We start from the raw sequence: 17,761 nt of genomic DNA, 5'->3' as shown, positions 1-17,761 counted from the left end.
TTTTAAAGCATATATGTAAGTTTTTTTTTTTTTTACAAACTTTGCTGCTATCAGGTAGGTGGTATTTTTTCCAGTACTTATAGAATATGATATTGGTGGAATATAAGAAATCCTTGTTTTCATGGACCTGACATTCTTGTAATGGGCCTCTCATTGTGCTAATTTTTCAGTTGATACTTTTGCATTTTCCATAAACCTTATGTTACCTATAAATCATTAATTTTTAGACAATCATTTATGATCCTGCAGCAGCAACATTCCTCAGGAACTTGTTAGCAATGCAGATTCTCTAGACCGATCCCACACCAACTGAAGGAGAAACTCTTTCCAGCAATTTGTGCTTCACATGTCTCCAAACTCTGATGTATGCTCAAGTTTGGAGACCACTGATGTAAATAATAATTTTATGCTGTCTTGCTTATATTTTCATTTCTCACATTTCTTAAATTGCAAGATGTGTGTGTATCAGGGCTCAGTGGATTACATAGAATGAGCACAGACTGAATAGGCTGAGACAAATCGTTAACATCCATGGATAAGATGGGAGGGGAATGATGAGACATGAATTATTCCTTAATTTCTTAATTCCTTAATTAGGTGAATAAGGAAAAAGTAAATCAGAGAGAGAGAGAGAAGGAAATAAAGAAGGAAATTAAGTATACAATTTAGGGTGAGGATTTTAGTGGTTGACAGAGGGAAGTCTGATTCAAAGATCACTCCTATAGATAAGTAAGAATTGTAACATTATGAAATTGAAAGAAATAAAGACAGCTAAGCCTAAGCCTGGCATTTGATACTTAATGAATGTTTGTAAGATGAAGTTCAGTCTTTGCCATATGAGGGTCACCACCATTAGAAAATCATATAGAATTGCATTAATACAAGGATAATACTTTCAATATTGGAAAAAAAGCCGATTGCAATGTTGAGTCAGATGATACCATGAGCCAACAATATACCTCAAAGGCATTCCTAAAGCCTATTATGAATGACAACATGAGAAGGGACTACCAAGGGATCTTGTCAGGAAAGAAGGAGGCCAGGTGTGGTGGCTTATGCCCATAATCCCAACACTTTGGGAGGCTGAGACAGGAGGACTGCTTGAGGCCAAGAGTTTGAGACAAGCCTGAGCAATATAGTGAGACTCTCCTGTCTAAAAAGAAAAAAAGAAAGAAAGAAAAGACGGGAGGAATGATATTAAGTAGTGGAACTGCATGGTGTATGGTATATACCTATAGCCGACATGAAGTACAATGATAGTGACCGCATGGTGGTGACATGGGCAGATTGCTTCAGTGACTATAGAAGGGAAGCTGAAATTGTTGAGAAGAGGGTGTCAGCCACTCTGGCACTTGGCCAGGAAAAGGGAGAAACCTAAGAAACATGGGAATCCAGTCTTTTTGGTAGGAGTTTAGACCTAAAAGTAGCTGTGAACATACCTCTCTGGACCCCCTAGTTGTAGCATAAGATGCTGGTCAAGGGGAAACCAGGCAGGCTGATCATGTGCTTAAAATGAGCGTTCTGAAATAGGCTTTAGCTGCAACCTTTAGTATAGTGCAACTGTTATTTTGTTAGGGTGCGTGTGTGGGAGCATACCAGATAGACCTATCAATTTTTAGATTTACTGTAGTGAAAAATCACCACTCAATGCAACAGTTAGTGCTCAGGTATTTTAGGATAAGACCTCTTTAGTGCCACAGGTGGGAGGGGAGAATAAGCTAAATGATTCTATGATCTAACACTCTGGGACATTTAAAAAAATCAACTTTTGTCTAACAAACTATTTTTTAAAGAACACAATTCTGTTAAACTTCAGATTTTGCATTTTCAAGATGATTTTGAATTTTTGTAATGCTGCTATATATAATTTAATTTAGAGGAGTGCAATTATGTGCAGTTTTTCTAGATTTTGTGGTTTTTTGATTTTGTCGTGTTTAGCATTTTTCACTAATCCTTTCTGTCAGCTTTCTTTTCTTACCACAGTACTTATCAAAATTTTATTTGAAAACAGAGTACTAGAGAAACTCCTAAAATTTCTTTTATATAGCATCAGTTTAATTCATAAGTGAGACTTACCTTATGTAGTGTGAAATTGGCTAAGGATATCTCAAATCTGATTATTTTAAAGCTATTAGTTTTTGGACAGAGTAGGAAAGAGTGATACAGTGGGTTTTAATTAAACGCTAGGTCATAAACTGGAATCTTTATTTGAAATATCTAAGATAGGTGCTTGAGAAATATTAGATTTGTGAATTACTTAAATACTTATGAATAAAATTGCTTGAACTTATGCAAGATATCTCAACTATCATAAGCAGTTTTGTCAGTTTTGTTTCTGGTGAGCTATATTGAATATTTTAAGGGCAAAACTACAATTAGGTCGTTGGCAGGTATGTGCTCTGAGTAATGATTAGTTTCCCTTTTATTCATGAGGGTGTCATGACCGGGGAAAGTGTGCATTTTTAATTACAATACTTGTCTCGTTATATTTTTGTTCTGTCTGGTTTTATTTCTTTGAAAGCTCTTTAAAAAAAAATGTTGGCCTTTCTATGTCATATCCTGTCTGCACATCTACATAGTCCCGACTTCAGGGCAGAAATAATATTTTCTACTTTTTTTATTTCTTCTTTATTAGAAAATTCCAAACATGCAGAAAAGTACAATATAACAGTTGCCCATGTAGCCACCATGTAGCTGTGTAAAACCTCAAAATTTTGCCATTTTTGTTTTAGATCCTCAACAAAAAAAGATACAGGTGAAGCTCCTAGAGTATCCTTCCACAATTGCATTTTCCTACTATCTTCTCCTGGGGGAACTACTGTCCAAAATTTGGTGTTTATCATTTCCCTTATTATTTTTGTCCTTTTTCTATATCTGTGTGTATGTGTGTGTGAGTGTGTATGTATATGTGTGTACATGTGTGTACTTGTTTACTTCTTCAGTTTACATTTTTGTCTAATGTAATGCTATTCAGATTTACCTGCTCTAGTATCTCCTATTATGAAAACAAAATAAAACAAAACATTAACTACTTGTACATTATGTCTCATCCAACTGCCACCCATTTCTCTACTCTCTATTAAAGGAACACTCCTTGTAAGAGTTGTGTACTTATTTCCTCTCTCCCTTCTAATTCTTAAACTCATACTAATCAGCTCATCTCCATCACTCCACACAACCCAGTCTTACTTAACAAGGTCTCCAGTTGCCTCTCTGTCACTACACTAAGTTGTCATTTCTCACTTCCTTACTTAATCTCTCAGCAGCATCTGACACACTTGCTTACTCTTTTCTTCATATAACACCTTATTTTGTCTTCTGGGTTACCACACCTTCCTGGTTTCCCTTCGAGCCCACGGCCTCTCCTTACTCTTTTTTTACCAGATCCTTTTTGTCTTTTTATTTCAAAATAAATTGAGCAAAAAAAGTAAACATCTCTCCCATCTCATATTCCTTCTCACAATAAAGGCTATAAACAGGCTTTATGTGTTGTGCATGTGCATACACATGTGTGTGAATTCATAGGTGAAAACAGTGCCTCAATTAAAATAGCATTTATTTGTTTCCTGTTTCTATTATGGTTGGTGCGAAAGTAATTGCGGTTTTTGTCATTTAAAAGTAATTGCAGTTTTAATGGCAAAAACTGCAATAGCTTTCACACCAACCTAATATTGGTTTTATATGTGCTTCTTGCTTATATTATTTCCTTATTTTACCATTATATGTTATTGTTTTCACTAATTTGTGTAAGTTAAAATTATTAGCCCTTTGTTGCCTGTCATGTGTGTTATGAATTATTTTTTCCTAGTTTATCAGTTGCCTGAGGGCCTTGGCATATTTGAAGCACAGAGTTTTAATTTTTTTCTATGATCAGATTGAATAGTCTGTTATGATTTCTGATATTTGGGTGCTGCTTGCCTTCACTGCATGATTATAAATAATTTCACTTAGGTTTTCTTTTGGTACTCTTTCAGCTTCATTTTGTTACCTTTAAATTTTGATCCTTCTGGAATGTATTTCAGGGCAACAAGTGAAATAGTGGATAACCTCTGCTTTTTAAAAAAAATAAACACAACCAAATGGCTACCCAGTTGTCCTGAAATCACTTATTCAATCATCCCCCCTTCTCTTACTTGTTTGAAAGGCCATCTTTACCCCAGAGTAACTCCCTGCTGTATTTGCATTCCTCACAAGATCTTGAAATAATTTATTTATTTTTGTTTTGTTTTTCAAGCCAGTGCAGTAAAGTTCTCCCCACTGATATTGAAACTGCTCTTGGTAAAGGTCACCACTCATATTATAATTGTTAAATCAAGTAGATGTATCTTACTTGGTCTTGAATTTGTTGAATGCTGTTGAACTACTCTTCTTTTTTAGCTTTTATCTCACAATTCTCATAGTTTCCCTCCTACCGTTCTCTCTGTTTTCCTTACTAGTTTGTATTCTTCCATTTCTTTGGGATTCCACCTTCTCATGGGGAATATATTCTTTTTCTGCTTTTTATTTATTTATAATTTTTGTGGGCACATAGTAGGTGTATATATTTATGGGATACATGAGCTGTTTAGATACAGACATGTAATGGGAAATAAGCACATCATGGAGAATGGGGTGTCCATCCCCTCAAGCATTTATCCTTTGAGTTACAAGCAATCTAATTATACTCTTTAAGTTATTTTAAAATGTACAACTAAGTTGTTATTAACTATAGTTGCTCCTGTTGTGCTATCAAATAATAGATCTTATTTATTCTATCCAACTGTAGTTTTGTACTCATTAACCATCCCCACTTCTCCCTACCCAACTACCCTTCCCAGCCTCTGGTAGCCACCATTCTACCATCTGTCTCCATGAGTTCAATCATTTTAATTTTTAGCCCCCACAAATAAGTGAGAACATGTGAAGTTTATCTTTCTGTGCCTGGCTTATTTCACTTAACACAATGTCCTCCAGTTCCATCCATGTTGTTGCAATTGACAAGATCACATTCTTTTTGTAGTTAAATAGTACTCCATTGTGTATATGTACTACATCTTCTTTATCCATTCATCTGTTGATGGACACTTAGGTTGCTTCCAAATCTTGGCTATTGAATAGTGCTGCAATAAACATGGGATTGCAGATACCTCTTTGATACATAGATTTTCTTTCTTTGGGGTTTGTAATTAGCAGTGGGATTGCTGGATCATATGGTAGCTGTATTTTTAGTTTGTTGAGGAATTGCCAAACTGTTCTCCATAGTGGTGGTACTAATTTACATTCCACCAACAGTGGACAAGGGTTTCCTTTTATCCACATCCTTGCCAACATTAGTTATTGCCTGTCTTTTGGATAAAAGCCATTTTAACTGAGATGAGATGATATCTCAGTGTAGTTTTATTTTTATTTTTATTTTTTGGAGACAGAGTCTCACTCTGCTGCCCAAGCTGGAGTGCAGTGGCTCAATCTCAGCTCACTGCAATCTCTGCCTCCCGGGTTCAAGCAATTCTCTTGTCAGCTTCCTGAGTAGCTGAGATTACAGGCATGCACCACCACACCCATCTACTTTTTTTGTGTGTACTTTTAGTAGACATGGGTTTTCATTATGTTGGCCAGCTGGCCTCAAACTCCTCACCTCAAGTGATCCACTAGCCTCAGCCTCCCAAAGTGCTGGGATTACAGGCGTGAACCATCATGTCTGGCCCTCAGTGTAGTTTTGATTTGCATTTCTCTAATGATCAGTGATATCAGCCACCTTTTTATTGGCCTGTTTGCCATATGTATGTCTTCTTTTGAGAAATGTCTATTCAGATAGTTTGCCCATTTCTTTTTCTTCCTTTTTTTTTTTTTTGACAGAGTCTTGCTCTGTCGCCCAGGCTGGAGTGCAGTGGCGCGATCTTGGTTCACTGCAAGCTCCACCTCCCAGGTTCACGCCATTCTCCTGCCTCAGCCTCCCTAGTAACTGAGACTACAGGCACCTGCCACCATGCCCGGCTAATTTTTTTGTATTTTTAGTAGAGACAGGGTTTCACTTTGTTAGCCAGGATGGTCTCGATCTGACCTTGTGATCTCCCTGCCTTGGCCTCTCAAAGTGCTGGGATTACAGGCATGAGCCACCACACCCAGCCTGTTTTGCCCATTTCTTAATTGGATTATTAGAATTTTTTCTATAGAGTTGCTGAGCTCCTTACATATTTTGGTTATTAACCACTTGTCAGATGGATGGTTTACATGTGGGAAAAAATAGATGCAAATTATCCATCTGTCGTTGTCTCTTCATTTTGTTGATTGTTTTCTTTGCTGTGTAGAAACTTTTTAACTTGATGTGATCCCATTTGTCCATTTTTGCTTTGGTTGTCTGTGCTTATCAGGTATTGCTCAAGAAATCTTTGCCTAGACCAATATTCTGGAGTCTTTCCCCAATGTTTTCTTTTAGAAGTTTCATAGTTTGAAGTCTTAGATTTATGTCTTTAATCCATTTTGATTTGATGTTTCTATATGGTGAGAGATAGGGGTCTACTTTCATTCTTCTGCATATGGATACCCAGTTTTCTCAGCATGATTTATTGAAGAGACTGTCCTTTCCCTAATGCATATTCTTGGCACCTTTGTAAAAAATGAGTTCATTGTAGATGTATGGATTTATTTCTGGGTTCTCTATTCTGTTCCATTGGTCTATGTGTCTTTTCTTATTCCAGCACCATGCTGTTTTGGTTACTGTAGCTCTAGAGTATAATTTGAGGTGAGGTAATGTGATTCTTCTGATTTTCCTTTTTTTTTTTTCCCTCAGAGTAACTTTGGCAATTCTGGTCTTTTGTGGTTCTTATTAATTTTAGGATTATTATTTCTATTTCTGTGAAGAATGTCATTGGTATTTTGATAGGGATTACATTGAATCTGTAAATAGCATTGGGTCGTATGGACATTTTAGCAATATTGATTCCTCCAATCCATGAAGATGAAATATCTTTCCATTTTGTTGTGTCCACTTAAATTTTTCATCAGTGTTTTATAGTTTTCATTGTAGAGGTCTTTAACATCTTTGGTTAATTCTTAGGTATTTTCCTTTATGTGTGGCTATTATAAATGGGATTACTTTCTTGGTTTCTTTTTCAGATTGTTCACTTTTGACATATAGAAATGCTACTGATTTTTTATGTTGATTTTGTATCCTGCAGCTTTACTGAATTTATCAGTTCTAATAGTTTTTGGGTGGAGCCTTTAGGTTTCTCCAAATATAAGATCATGTTATCTGCAATCAAGGATAGTTTGATTTCTTCCTTTCCATTTTGTAAGCCTTTATTTCTTTCTCTTGTCTGGTTGCTCTATCTAGGACTTCCTGTACTATGTTGAATAACAATGGTGAAAGTGGGCATCCATATTTTGTTCCAGATCTTAGAAGAAAGGCTTTCAGTTTTTTCCCATTCAATATGATACTAGCTGTGGGTCTGACATAAACAGCCTTTATTGTGGTGAGGTGTATTCCTTTTATACCCAGGTTTTTGAGGGTTTTCTTTTTATCATGAAGTGATGTTGAATTTTATCAAATACTTTTTCATTATCAATTGAAATGATCATAAGGTTTTTGTCCTTCCTTCTATTGATATTATATACCACATTGATTGATTTATGTATGTTGAACCATCCTTGCATCCCTGGGGCAAAACCCATTTGATCTTGATGAGTGGTCTTTTTAATGTGTTGTTGAATTCAGTTTGCTAATATTTTGTGGAGGATTTTTGCATCAATGTTCATCAGATATATTGGCCTATAGTTTTCTTTCTGTGATGTGTCTTTGTTTGGTTTTGGTATCAGGGCAATACTGGCCTGGTAGAATGAGTTTTGAAGTATTCATTCCTCCTCCATTATTTGGAATAGTTTGAGTAGGATTGGCATTATTTCTTCTGGAAAGGTTTGGTAAAATTCATCAGTGAAGCCATCTGATCCTGTACTTTCCTGTGCTGGAGACACTTTATTACAGTTGCAATCTCATTACTTGTTATTGGTCTGTTCAGGTTTTGGATTTTTTCATGGGTCAATTTCACTAGGTTGTATATGTCTATAAATTTATTAATTTATTCTCCATTTTCCAATTTATTGTCATGTATTTGCTCATAGTAGCCAGTAATGATCCTTTGAATTTCTGCAGTATCAGTTTTAATGTCTCCTTTTTCTTCTTTGATTTTATTTATTTGGGTCTTTTCTTCATTTTTCTGTCTGGCTCAGGGTTTGTCAATTTTGTTTCTCTTTTCAAAAAACCAACTTTTCATTTTGTTGATCTTTTGTATTTTTTTTTCATTTCAATGTCATTTATTTCTTCTCTGATCTTTATGATTTCTTTTCTTCTGCTAAGTTTGGGTTTGGTTTGCTTTTTTTCTATTTCTCTAAGATGCACTGTTAGGTTGTTTATTAGAATTTTATATCTTTTTGATGTAGGCATTTATAACTATAAACTCTCCTTTTAGTACTGCTTTCACTGTATCTTATAGGTTTTGTATGTTTTGTTTACATTATCATTTGTTTCAAGAATTTTTTGAATTTCCTTCTTAATTCCTTTTTATAAAATCTGCTGTGAGAGAACAGCTTCTAAATTTCTTCATTGACCCACTGATCATTCAGGAGTGTATATTTTAATTTTCATGTGTTTGTACAGTTTCCAAAATTTCTCTTGTTATTGATTTCTAGTTATATTCTATTGTGGTCAGAGAAGATGCTTGATGTAACTTCAATTTTTTTGAATGTTTTAATACTTGTTTCGTGGCCCAACATATGGCCTGTCCTTGAAAGTGATCCATATGCTGAGGAGAAGAATGTGTATTCTGTGCTGGTGGATGAAATGTTCTGTAAATTTCTATTAGTTCCATTTTCTATAGTGCAGATTAAGTCCAATGTTTCTTAGTTGATTTTTCAGTCTGGGTGATGTGTCCAATGCTGAAAATGGGTTATTAAAGTCTCCAGCTATGATTGTATTGGCATCTATTGCTCTCTTTAGGTCTAATAATATTTACTCTATATGCCTAGGTGCTCCAGTGTCAGGTGCATATATGTTTACAATTTTATATCCTCTGGCCGACTTGACCCCTTTATCAGTATAAAATGCCATTTTGTCTCTTTATAGTTTTTGTCTTGAAATATGTTTTGTGATATAAATATAGCTATCCTTGCTCTTTTTTTGGTTTCCATTTGCATGGAATATCTTTTTCCATTCCCTTATTTTTGAACTAAGTATGTCTCTACAGGTTATGTGTACTTTTTGTAGGCAACAGATCTTTGGGTCTTGTTTTTGAAAACCATTCAGCCAATCTGTGTCTTTTGATTGTAGGATTTAGTCACGTAGATTCAATGTTGTAAGGACTTACTCCAGCCATTTTGTTATTTGTTTTCTGGTTGTTTTATGGTCTTCTCTTCCTCCTTTCCTTCCCTCCTGTCTTCCTTTAGTGAAAATAATTTTCTCTGGTTGTATATGTTAATTTTTTATATATCTGATATATGTTTTTTGATATGAGGTTACCATGAGACTTTCAAATAATATCTTATAACTCATTTAAACTGTTGACGGCTTAATACTGAATGTGTAAATAAACAAATAAGCAAGAGAAAACCAGAGAAAACCAATAAAACTCTACACTTTAACTTCTTCCCCTAGCTTTTTAACTTTTTGTTGTCTCTTTCTTTTCTTTTTGAGATAGGGTCTCACTCTGTCATCCAGGCTGGAGTGCAGTGGTGTGATCTCAGCTCACTGTAGCCTCAAGACCTCCTGGCCTTAAGTGATCCACCCACCTCAACCTCCCTAGTAGCTGGGACTATAGGCATGCACCACCATGCCTGGCTAGTTTTTGTGTTTTTTGTAGAGACAGGGTTTTGCCATGTTGCCCAGACTGGTCTTGAACTCCTGGGTGCAAGTGATCCACCCACCTTGGTCCCCCAAAGTACTGGGGCTACAGGCATGAGCCATTGTGCCTGGCCTGATGTTTCTATTTATATCTTGTTATACTGTTTATGCTGTGAAAAGTTGTAATTATATTTCACTGTGTTATAATATTCTGTGGTTTTCAGTGTGCTTATCATTACCAGTAGGTTTTGTACCTTCTGAAGATTTTGTCTTGCTCAGTAATATCCTTTTCTTTCAGATTGAGGAACTCCCTTTAGCATTTCTTCTAGGACAGATCTGGTGTTGATGAAATTCCTCAGCTTTTGTTTGTCAAGGAAGGTCTTTATTTCTCCTTCATGTTTGAAAGATATTTTTGCCAGATATACTACTCTAGGGTAAAAGTTTTTTGCATTCCTTCAACACTTTAAATATGTCATGTCACTCTCTCCTGGCCTATAAGGTTTCCACTGAAAAGCCTGCTGACAGATGTATTGGAGCTCCATTGTATGTTATTTGTTTCTTTTCTCTTGCTGCTTTAGGATCCTTTCTTTGTCCTTGACCTTTGGGAGTTTGATAATTAAATGCCTTGAGGTGGTCTTCTTTGAGCTAAATCTACTTGATGTTCTGTAACCTTCTTATACTTGAATATTGATATCTTTCTCTAGGTTTGGGAAGTTCCCTGTTATTATCCCTTTGAATAAACTTTCTATCCTCATTTCTCTATCTACCACTTCTTTAATGCCAATAACTTCTAGATTTGCCCTTTTGAGACTATTTTCTAGATATTGTAAGTATACTTTATTCTTTTTTATTTTTTCTTTTGTCTCTCTGTCTATTTTCAAATAACCTATATTCAAGCTCATTAATTCTTTCTCATGTTTTATCAGTTCTACTGTTGAGAGACTCTGACTCATTCTTCAGTATGTCATTTGTATTTTTCAGCTCTCGTCTGATAGGATTCTGAATTCTTTCTCCGTGTTATCTTTAATTTCATTGAGGTTCATCAAAACAGCTATTTTGAATTCTCCATCTGAAATGTGACATATCCCTGTCTCTCTAAGACTGGTCTCTGGTACCTCATTTAGTTTGTTTGGTGAGGTCATATTTCCTGGGTGGTCTCAATGTTTGTAGATTTTCGTTGGTGTCTGGGCATTGAAGAGTTATGTATTTATTTTAATCTTTGCAGTGTGGACTTGTTTTTACTCATCCTTCCTGGGAAGGCTTTCCAGGTATTTAAAGGGACATGGGTGTTGTGATCTAAGTCTTTGGTCACTGTGGCTATATTTTCATTAGTGGGCATCTCAAACCTCGTAATGCTGTGGCTCTTGCAAACTCTTGGAGATACTGCCTTGGTTGTTTTTGCTAAGATCCAGAAGAATTCTATGGATTACCAGGCAGAGAATCTTGTTCTCTTCCCCTAATTTCCCCCAAACAAATGGAGTCTCTATCTCTCTCTTTTCTGAGTTGTTTAGAGCTGAGGGAGAGGTGACACCAGCACCTCTGTGGCAACCACCACTGGGACTGCACTGGGTCCCACCTGATGCTAGCACAGCCCTGGGTTTTGCCCAAGGCTTATGGTAACCACTTCCTGGCTACTGCTTATGTTCATTCAAGGCCCAAGTGCTCTACAATCAGCATGTGGTGAATCCAGCCAGGCTTGTGTCCTTCCCTTCAGCATGGTGAGTTCTCCCTGGCCCTGGGTGTGTCCAGAGATCCTGTCTGGGAGTTAAAGCCTAGAGTCGGAAACCTTAGGAATCTACCTGGTGCTGTAGTCTGCTGTTACTGAGCTGGCACTCAAGTTGCAAGACAAAGTCCTCCCCACTTTTCCCCCTCCTTTCCTGAAGCAGAGGAGCCACTCCTTTTGGCCATCCTTACCCCAGGGCTGTAATGAGTACTATCTAGCTACCAGTGATGTTCACTCAAGGCTCAAGTGCTCCTCAGTCAGCTTGTGGTGAATGCTGCCTGTCCTGAGTCTTTCTCTTCAGGGCAGTGGGCTCCCCTCTGGCCAGGGCAGGTCCAGAAATACCGTCCAGGAGTCAAGGCCTGGAATTGGGGACTGTAGGAGCCTGCTTGATCCTTTACCCCACTGTGGTCTCTCCACATAGCTAACACATCTAGGAATGTTCTGGGTCACATGTGAAGCCAGCATGGCTCTGAGTCTCTCCCAAAACCCACAGTGAGTATTGCCTCACTACCACTGCTGATTTTTCAGGGCCCAAGGGCCCTTTAATCAGCAGATGATTAATCCTGCTTAGGACTGGGTCCTTCCCTTCAAGGCAGCAGGTTTCCTTTTTGCTCAGGGTGTCTGTAGAAATGTCATCTGGGAACTAGGGCCTGGAATGGGGGCTTCAGAACTGTGCCTGCTGTCCTAGCCTACTGTAGGTAAGCTAGTATGCAAGTTGCAAGACAAAATCATCTTTTTCCCTTCTGTCCTCAAGTGGAAGGAAGGAGTCTCTCCTGTAGCTGTGAACGGTGCTGCCTGGGGTTATGGGAGGGCTGATGCAAGCACTCCCTTGGGTGCACCAGCTTGTGTCTCACTGTGTCATGTGCACCCCACATCCACTGGCTTTGATCCCAGCATAACACCAGGACTTGCCTAGGAATTGCAGTCCTAGTGGCCTGGACTGCCTTCTCACTTTATTTAGAATGCCAGAGTGCTTTAGCCCATGGTAGCAGGGCTTGATGGAACTCAGGTTCTAATCATTGGGATAAGCAATTTATCTCTTCCTAGGCCTAGTCTAAATGCTCCCTCCATGGTCGTTGGCTGAGTTTTTCCCCTTGTTGCTCTCTGACAGGGTAGCACTGAGTTCCCATGGAAAGTCCCACCATTACTGCAATCTCTCTCCTCTAGTGCACAGATTCTCCCTCTGCACAATGTGGCCACTGCCAGGGGATGGAGGGGTGGTGGTGTAGGCGATTAAGGGCTGTATATCCTACAATCTTCAGGGCCTTTTTCCTTAATTTGATGTTAAAACAAGGTATTGTGATCATTCACCTGATTTTTGGTTGTTATGAAAGTTCTTTTTTGTGTAAATAGTTGTTCGATTTCGTCTTCCTACAGGAGAGATGATCACTTGAGGCTTCTATTCAGCCATCTTGCTCTGATTGCCTTCACTTGAGTAACATTTCCCAATCTCATCACTTCACTTGTTACTTAATTGGCTAAATATTCCTACATTGACACTTCTAGTTCCAATCTAAATCTAGATGTAATCTTTTCAGTTTTCTGTTAGACACTGTTTGGTGTGTCCTATGGTACAAAAATGTGTGTACATCAAACAATTGTTCTCCTTTTTTCAATATTTTTCCTTATTCTCTACATGCTACCTCACTTGATATCTTCATCCTCATCCCAGTTATTTAAACAGATTTTGTGATTTTGTTTGTGATCTCCTTATCCCTGTAATATCTATTCATGATCTTTTAGTCAATCAGTCCTAGTTCACTCTGGCTATCCTCATAGACCTTGTCTGGGCTCTTATCTCAGTTCTTGACTGTAGAAGAACTTTCTTAACTAATCTCTAGATATCTAGTCTATCTCTCTTCCATCCCCATATTGGAGCCGTGCTAATTTTCTTTTCTTTTTTTTACTTCTTATTATACTTTAAGTTTTAGGGTACATGTGCACAATGTGCAGGTTAGTTACATATGTATACATGTGCCATGCTGGTGCACTGCACCCACTAACTCGTCATCTAGCATTAGGTATATCTCCCAATGCTATCCCTCTCCCCGCCCCCCACGCCACAACACTCCCCAGAGTGTGATGTTCCCCTTCCTGTGTCCATGTGTTCTCATTGTTCAATTCCCACCTATGAGTGAGAATAAGCATTGTTTGGTTTTTTGTTCTTGTGATAGTTTACTGAGAATGATGATTTCCAATTTCATGCGTGTCCCTACAAAGGACATGAACTCATCATTTTTTATGGCTGCATAGTATTCCATGGTGTATATGTGCCACATTTTCTTAATCCAGTCTATCATTGTTGGACATTTGGGTTGGTTTCCAAGTCTTTGCTATTGTGAATAGTGCCGCAATAAACATACGTGTGCATGTGTCTTTATAGCAGCATGATTTATAGTCCTTTGGGTATATACCCAGTAATGGGATGGCTGGGTCAAATGGTATTTCTAGTTCTAGATCCCTGAGGAATGGCCACACTGACTTCCACAATGGTTGAACTAGTTTACAGTCCCACCAACAGTGTAAAAGTGTTCCTATTTCTCCACATCCTCTCCAGCACCTGTTGTTTCCTGACTTTTTAATGATTGCCATTCTAACTGGTGTGAGATGGTATCTCATTGTGGTTTTGATTTGCATTTCTCTGATGGCCAGTGATGACGAGCATTTTTTCATGTGTTTTTTGGCTGCATAAATGTCTTCTTTTGAGAAGTGTCTGTTCATGTCCTTCGCCCACTTTTTGATGGGGTTGTTTGATTTTTTCTTGTAAATTTGTTTGAGTTCATTGTAGATTCTGGATATTAGCCCTTTGTCAGATGAGTAGGTTGTGAAAATTTTCTCCCATTTTGTAGGTTGCCTGTTCACTCTGATGGTAGTTTCTTTTGCTGTACAGAAGCTCTTTAGTTTAATTAGATCCCATTTGTCAATTTTGTCTTTTGTTGCCATTGCTTTTGGTGTTTTGGACATGAAGTCCTTGCCCATGCCTATGTCCTGAATGGTAATGCCTAGGTTTTCTTCTAGGGTTTTTATGGTTTTAGGTCTAACATTTAAGTCTTTAATCCATCTTGAATTGATTTTTGTATAAGGTGTAAGGAAGGGATCCAGTTTCAGCTTTCTACATATGGCTAGCCAGTTTTCCCAGCACCATTTATTAAATAGGGAATCCTTTCCCCATTGCTTGTTTTTCTCGGGTTTGTCAAAGATCAGATAGTTGTAGATATGCGGCGTTATTTCTGAGGGCTCTGTTCTGTTCCATTGATCTATATCTCTGTTTTGGTACCAGTACCATGCTGTTTTGGTTACTGTAGCCTTGTAGTATAGTTTGAAGTCAGGTAGTGTGATGCCTCCAGCTTTGTTCTTTTGGCTTAGGATTGACTTGGCGATGCGGGCTCTTTTTTGGTTCCATATGAACTTTAAAGTAGTTTTTTCCAATTCTGTGAAGAAAGTCATTGGTAGCTTGATGGGGATGGCATTGAATCTATAAATTACCTTGGGCAGTATGGCCATTTTCGCGATATTGATTCTTCCTACCCATGAGCATGGAATGTTCTTCCATTTGTTTGTATCCTCTTTTATTTCCTTGAGCAGTGGTTTGTAGTTCTCCTTGAAGAGGTCCTTCACATCCCTTGTAAGTTGGATTCCTAGGTATTTTATTCTCTTTGAAGCAATTGTGAATGGGAGTTCACTCATGATTTGGCTCTCTGTTTGTCTGTTGTTGGTGTATAAGAATGCTTGTGATTTTTGTACATTGATTTTGTATCCTGAGACTTTGCTGAAGTTGCTTATCAGCTTAAGGAGATTTTGGGCTGAGACAATGGGGTTTTCTAGATAAACAATCATGTCATCTGCAAACAGGGACAATTTGACTTCCTCTTTTCCTAATTGAATACCCTTTATTTCCTTCTCCTGCCTAATTACGCTGGCCAGAACTTCCAATACTATGTTGAATAGGAGTGGTGAGAGAGGGCATCCCTGTCTTGTGCCTGTTTTCAACAGGAATGCTTCCAGTTTTTGCCCATTCAGTATGATATTGGCTGTGGGTTTGTCATAGATAGCTCTTATTATTTTGAGATATGTCCCATCAATACCTAATTTATTGAGAGTTTTTAGCATGAAGGGTTGTTGAATTTTGTCAAAGGCCTTTTCTGCATCTTTTGAGATAATCATGTGGTTTTTGTCTTTGGTTCTGTTTATATGCTGGATTACATTTATTGATTTGCGTATATTGAACCAGCGTTGGATCCCAGGGATGAAGCCCACTTGATCATGGTGGATAAGCTTTTTGATGTGCTGCTGGATTCAGTTTGCCGGTATTTTATTGAGGATTTTTGCATCAATGTTCATCAAGGATATTGGCCTAAAATTCTCTTTTTTGGTTGTGTCTCTGCCCGGTTTTGGTATCAGGATGATGCTGGCCTCCTAAAATGAGTTAGGGAGGATTCCCTCTTTTTCTATTGATTGGAATAGTTTCAGAAGGAATGGTACCAGTTCCTCCTTGGACCTCTGGTAGAATTCGGCTGTGAATCCATCTGGTCCTGGACTCTTTTTGGTTGGTAAGCTATTGATTATTGCCACAATTTCAGCTCCTGTTATAGGTCTATTCAGAGATTCAACATCTTCCTGGTTTAGTCTTGGGAGAGTGTATGTGTCAAGGAATTTATCCATTTCTTCTAGATTTTCTAGTTTATTTGCGTAGAGGTGTTTGTAGTATTCTCTGATGGTAGACTGTATTTCTGTGGGATCGGTGGTGATATCCCCTTTATCATTTTTTATTGTGTCTATTTGATTCTTCTCTCTTTTTTTCTTTAATAGTCTTGCTAGCGGTCTATCAATTTTGTTGATCCTTTCAAAAAACCAGCTCCTGGATTCATTAATTTTTTGAAGGGTTTTTTTTTTTGTCTCTATTTCCTTCAGTTCTGCTCTGATTTTAGTTATTTCTTGCCTTCTGCTAGCGTTTGAATGTGTTTGCTCTTGCTTTTCTAGTTCTTTTAATTGTCATGTTAGCGTGTCAATTTTAGATCTTTCCTGCTTTCTCTTGTGGGCATTTAGTGCTATAAATTTCCCTCTACACACTGCTTTGAATGTGTCCCAGAGATTCTGGTATGTTTTGTCTTTGTTCTTGTTGGTTTCAAAGAACATCTTTATTTCTGCCTTCATTTCGTTATGTACCCAGTAGTCATTCAGGAGCAGGTTTTTCAGTTTCCATGTAGTTGAGCGGTTTTGAGTGAGATTCTTAATCCTGAGTTCTAGTTTGATTGCACTGTGGTCTGAGAGATAGTTTGTTATAATTTCTGTTCTCTTACATTTGCTGAGGAGAGCTTTACTTCCAAGTATGTGGTCGATTTTGGAATAGGTGTGGTGTGGTGCTGAAAAGAATGTATATTCTGTTGATTTGGGGTGGAGAGTTCTGTAGATATCTATTAGGTCTGCTTGGTGCAGAGCTGAGTTCAATTCCTGGGTATCCTTGTTAACTTTCTGTCTCATTGATCTGTCTAATGTTGACAGTGGGGTGTTAAAGTCTCCCATTATTAATGTGTGGGAGTCTAAGTCTCTTTGTAGGTCACTCAGGACTTGCTCTATGAATCTGGGTGCTCCTGTATTGGGTGCATATATATTTAGGATAGTTAGCTCTTCTTGTTGAATTGATCCCTTTACCATTATGTAATGGCCTTCTTTGTCTCTTTTGATCTTTGTTGGTTTAAAGTCTGTTTTATCAGAGACTAGGATTGCAACCCCTGCCTTTTTTTGTTTTCCATTTGCTTGGTAGATCTTCCTCCATCCTTTTATTTTGAGCCTATGTGTGTCTCTGCACGTGAGATGGGTTTCCTGAATACAGCACACTGATGGGTCTTGACTCTTTATCGAATTTGCCAGTCTGTGTCTTTTAATTGGAGCATTTAGCCCATTTACCTTTAAGGTTAATATTGTTATGTATGAATTTGATCCTGTCATTATGATGTTAGCTGGTTATTTTGCTCATTAGTTGATGCAGTTTCTTCCTAGTCTCGATGGTCTTTACATTTTGGCATGATTTTGCAGCAGCTGATACCGGTTGTTCCTTTCCATGTTTAGAGCTTCCTTCAGGATCTCTTTTAGGGCAGGCCTGGTGGTGACAAAATCTCTCAGCATTTGATTGTCTGTAAAGTATTTTATTTCTCCTTCACTTATGAAGCTTAGTTTGGCTGGATATGAAATTCTGGGTTGAAAATTCTTTTCTTTAAGAATGTTGA

General features: G+C 37.8%; 1 protein-coding gene across 5 annotated transcripts in view; it reads left to right on the top strand.

Moving 5' to 3' along the window:
* Positions 1-17,761, top strand: part of KLHL13 (kelch like family member 13) — a 218,866-nt gene that overhangs the window by 65,524 nt on the left and 135,581 nt on the right. The window lies entirely within an intron of this gene.

This window comes from Pan paniscus, chromosome X (genome assembly GCF_029289425.2).
Source record: "Pan paniscus chromosome X, NHGRI_mPanPan1-v2.0_pri, whole genome shotgun sequence".
NCBI lineage: Eukaryota > Metazoa > Chordata > Mammalia > Primates > Hominidae > Pan > Pan paniscus.
Note: the sequence above shows the minus strand (reverse complement) of the source record. Positions and strands in the feature narration are given on the sequence as shown.